The sequence below is a fragment of the Aotus nancymaae genome, unplaced genomic scaffold (genome assembly GCF_030222135.1).
Source record: "Aotus nancymaae isolate 86718 unplaced genomic scaffold, 86718_ANA_hifiasm-v0.15.2.pri h1tg000089l, whole genome shotgun sequence".
Classification (NCBI taxonomy): domain Eukaryota; kingdom Metazoa; phylum Chordata; class Mammalia; order Primates; family Aotidae; genus Aotus; species Aotus nancymaae.
This window is the reverse complement of record NW_026988504.1, coordinates 23,564,944-23,569,813: the sequence shown is the minus strand read 5'-3', so window position 1 is coordinate 23,569,813 and position 4,870 is coordinate 23,564,944. Positions and strand designations below refer to the sequence as shown.

Sequence of the window (4,870 nt, the reverse complement as noted above, 5' to 3'; positions counted from 1 at the left end):
TGCCTGGCCCTTATATACTTTCATAGTTCCATTTTTTTCACTTTGAAATCTTGGACCCGCTTGGCATTTATCTTGATGTACTGTGAATGAGCCATGATTGTAACACCGCACTCCAACCTGGACAACAGAGGGAAACCTTATCTCAAAAGAAAGATGGATAGATAGATAGATAGATAGATACATACATACATACATACATACATACATACATACATACATACATACATGGGCCAGGCACAGTGGCTCACGTGGGAGGCTGAGATGGGTGTCTGCCATATTGTACTTTGCAGGATCATAGAATGGAGATGACAATGACAGGGTGGAGACTGGGATAAAGTGAAATGAGGGAAACCCTTGCTGAGATGGAAAAAAAAAAAAAAAAAAAAGTAAGGGAGCACCAAAAGATTCAGCACTCCAGATAAATGTCTTGATTATCTAATAATTGCGATAAGATATATTGCATTGAACTATTATTTACTTTGATTACTGAAGGGTTCAGGAGAAACACCTTCTGAAATTCAGCCCTGGAGGACTGGCCTCACCCTAATCCTGGCTGTGGCTAATAATAATGCCCACCTCTTAAGGCTGTTGAGTGAATTAGAGCCCCTCAGCCCGAGGCTGGCATTGGGATGGGCACAGTTTATGTTTTTTGACCTGGTTGTTTGTTCAACAGGCATCCTGCAGGGGGAGCATGACTAGCTGAGTGTCACTCTCGGATCTATGATACCTTCTTGCTCTTCTGAAATCAAATAAAAGAGACATAAACTCCCAACTCCACTGTCGTGTTAGGAAGGAGGACGGGAAAGGTAAATGCAGAAGCTACAGACGGCAGTCTGTGTCTCAGAGAGACTTACCCAGCTTTGCTGGGGGCCTTGACGCCCGTCTTCCCCCGGAGCACCCGGCGGACACTCCAGTCCTCTGGTGCCCGGCCGCCCCGAGCCCGATCTTTCCCCTTCACGCCTGCCAGGGCCAATAGCCTCCGTCATTTCTTCGCTCCACAAAAGTTTATTGAGCGTCTTCAAATCTCCAGGCACCAGACTAGCGCGGGGAAACCGGGATAAGTGTTGATGAGGGTCTCAGCCCTCAGTGATGGGATTTCAGAAGGGGAGATAAAGGACTGCCCAGAAGGGTGGTGAGTGGAGTAGTTGATGGGAATAACGGGGTACGATGAACTACGTAGGAGGGCTGCCAGTCACATATGGAGGCGGGGAGTGCGGAGGGCCCTTAATGAAGGGAGGCTTCCCGGACGGGTGACACCCAAGCGGAGTCCTGACAACCTGCGTCAGGAATAGCCAGGCGAGGAGGAGGAGGAGGAGGAGGAGGAGGAGGAGGAGGAGGAGGAGGAGGAGGAGGAGGAGGAGGAGGTGAGAGGAAATTCGCGTCCCAAGAAAAGAGGCAGCTTTCCCTACACGGCACAGGACACGGTCCGTGCATAGATGCCACGGGAGGCGCAGGCGCTGGGGAGAATCCTTGCCGGGCCCTCGCCGTCCACGCGCCGCCTCCCTACAACCGGTATCTGATGGTCAGCCTCCTGCCTGGCAGAGGGGAATGAGCCCCTCGTCCAGCAGGTACGAGGCTGGTCTCCCCACCCGATGGTGACGAACTAAAGACCCAGCGCCGCCTGGTCTCCTCTTACGATGATGCCTTGCGACCTCGTCTTTGTCCAGGAAAACGTGGCCCGCTCTCCGCCGACAGGTCTTTTCCACAGACCCATCTCGCCTTCGCGCCCCCGGTCTCTTTCGGTTCTGTCTTTTGGCTGGATTGACACAAACAAGGGAGTCGCCCCCAGCGGAGCCCCGGCCCCTGACGCGGAGGCGGCCGGGGGCGGAGTCAAACGAGGTGATCACGCCTCCTGGGGGACAGGGCGGGGCATGCAAATTCGAAAGGAAAGCCCGGAAACGCGGGAATAGCGAGGGTATAAGATTTCTCTTTTAAAACGTGGAGAATAAAAAATGAGCCCGAGTGTGTAATGGCGTGAACAGCGATGTGGATGAGACAAAGAGAATGAGGCAAGGAGCGAGGCTGGGGCTCTCACCGCGACTGCAATGTGGATGACGGTGGGACGGTGACGGCGGGGACGGAGGCGACAGCATCGCTTCTCGGCCTTTTGGCTAAGATCAAGTGTAGTATCTGTTCTTATCAGTTTAATATCTGATACGTTCTCTATCCGAGGACAATATATTAAATGGATTTTTGGAGCAGGGAGATGGAATAGGAGCTTGCTCCGTCCACTCCACGCATCGACCTGGTATTGCAGTACTTCCAGGAACGGTGCACCCCCCTCGGGGGACATAACGCGTTTGCAAGATCAGAATAAACGTAGTGTCTTGAGGAACTGGTGACTCTGGTTCTTCCCGTCGCTTCGCTGATGATAGAGGTCTGTGACTGGTAGGAAGCATACTGCCATACGGACAGGGCCTTTGGGCTTTTCAACTTCAGCGCTTATTACAGTGGGTTTGGAAAGTTACGAACTGGCCTAAGGAAATGGTGTGCCAGTGGTGTTGCCCTGGCTGGGCTCAAGCCCAAAGTCTTTTTTTTTTCTTCTTCTTTTTGAGATGGATTTCTGCTCTTCTCGCCCAGGCTGGAGTGCAAAGATGCGATCTAGGCTCGCTGCAACCTCTGCTTCCCAGCTTCAAGCGATTATCCTGCCTCAGCCCCCCTCGTAGCTGGGATTACAGTCACGCCCGGCTGGCTAACTTGTGTATTCTTTGTAGAGGTATCGGGTTTCACCATGTCGGCCAGGCTGGTCTCGAACTCCCGACCTCAGGAGATCCACCCGCCTGGGCCTCCTAAAGTGCTGGGATTACAGGCGTCAGCCTGGACCCCCTCCCAAACTTCAGCCCCTGGAGTAGTTGGCACTTTAAGGCAGGCACCAACGTACCAGCTACAAACTTTCTTTTTGGCCCAGGAAAAACCGAGGCACCGCCAGTTTATTTATCGAGGAACACACAGGAGCAGAACTCGAGTTCAAACATTGTGCGCACATGTGCAATGACGGCCTTGACACCTATCTTCCCCCAGAGCACCTGGCAGACACCCTTGCCCTTTGGTGTCCTCCCACCCCAAGCCCGATCTTCCCCCTTCACCCCTGGCCCATAACTGCGTCCTCTCTGATTGACTCTGTTGTGCTCATCACGGCCTATCCGTCATTTCTTCCCTCCACAGAGGTTTACCGAGTGCCTTCAACTCGCCAGGCACCAGACTAGTGTGGGGAAAAGGGGATAAGTGTTGATGAGGGTCCCAGCCCTCAGTGATGGGATTTCAGAGCCGGAGATAAAGGATTGCCCAGGAGGGTAGTAAGTGGAGTAGTTGATAGAAATAACGGAGTGCGGCTGGGCGTGGTGGCTCACGCCGGTAATCCAAGCACTTTGGAGGCCAAGGTGGGCGGATCACCTGAGGTCGGGAGTTCAAGACCAGCCTGACCAAGATGGTGAATCTTTCTCCCGTCTTTAAGAAAGAAAGAAAGGAAGAAAAAGAAAGGAGTGCCATAAAATACACAGGAGGGCTGCTAGTCACATACGGGGCATGAAGTAGCACTTCATGCTACCGATGCGTCTTCAGGCTCTATTCTAGGTATGTATGTCCTTTTAAGGATCAGCCACCAGCAGCTGCCTTGCAACCATGATGACAAATCTCTCCCGACTCTTTTGGGTCTCATCCTTGTGTCTATAAATTGCATCCCAACATGATAAGTGGAATTGTTCCCTTTGCTGACCCAATCTGTCACCCCTTCCAAACTCCAGGAATCTTGTCTGTCCTCAGCAAAACTCCCCCCTGCTTCTTTCTCTAAAGGCTGTCTTCAGGCCAGACGCAGTGGCTCATGCGTGTAATCCCAGCACTTTGGGAGTCCCAGCTGGGAGGATGGCTTGAGCCCAGGAGGCCACAGTGAGGCGAGATCACACCATTCCACTCCAGCCTAGGTGACAGAGCTGGAGCCCTGTCTGAACACAAAGCACAAAAGAAACAGACTAGGCAATGTAGTGGAACCCTGTTCATGGTGACAAATATCTGTACACCAGCTACTTCAGAGGCTGAGGCAGGAGGATCAGTGGAGCCTGGGAGGTGGATGCTGCAGCAAGCCCTGCACTGCACCTCCAGCCTTGGTGACAGAACCAGACCCCATCTCGAATAAATAAAAATAAAAGAACCAAAGGGTGGAAGCACAAGTGGGTCCCATTGAACTTCAAGCCTTCAAGCTACAGCCATAACTGGGCAGGTTGGACCAGCAGGCAGGAGCAGTTGCCATCTTGGCAGGGATTAATGACCCCGATCCATCCTCAGGAGGGGGTGGTGCTCGTATGCAGGGAGGGCAGGTGGAACATGCGTGGACTCTGGTGATCTGTTTGGGTGACACGTGTTACTCCCAGGTCTACCTGTGAAATGAATGGACAAGTGCAGGAACCCTGACCTGAGAAGGGTGTGGCCTCGAGGGGTACAGGCCCCTCAGGAATGAGAGTTTAGTTCACGGTACCAGGGAAACCACCAGGATCAGCAGAGGTGATAGCTGAGGGCCATGGGGGATTTGGAGGGGAGAGGACAGGAGACACAGGATGAGTACCAGGGCAGCCGTGTGACCAACTGCAAAAGAGGGACTGTCGTTATACCCACTCACTTTCTGTAGCTCTGTGCAGTACAACAGGGCAGGAGACAGAAGTAAATGGCAAGTAAAAGGGAGCCAGAAAATAACTGGAACAAACCCACACTTTCCTGATTGACATTGACAGTAATATACAGGCACAGGCAGGCACAGGCATCTTCTCTTCACCCGGTTTTGAAATCAGTCTCTCTGTTAGAGTACAAGGCCGTCTGAAGGTACACAGTGACCATCAACATTTACCAAGCTTTGGGCAAAGGTTACGTGTCACCGTTG

General features: G+C 52.5%; 1 non-coding gene across 1 annotated transcript; it reads left to right on the top strand.

Moving 5' to 3' along the window:
- The first annotated feature begins 2,091 nt into the window (after window positions 1-2,091).
- On the top strand, window positions 2,092-2,282 carry LOC135271754 (U2 spliceosomal RNA). Its single transcript, XR_010339887.1, has one exon. It is a non-coding gene; the product is annotated as a U2 spliceosomal RNA (small nuclear RNA).
- The last annotated feature ends 2,588 nt before the right edge of the window (window positions 2,283-4,870 follow it).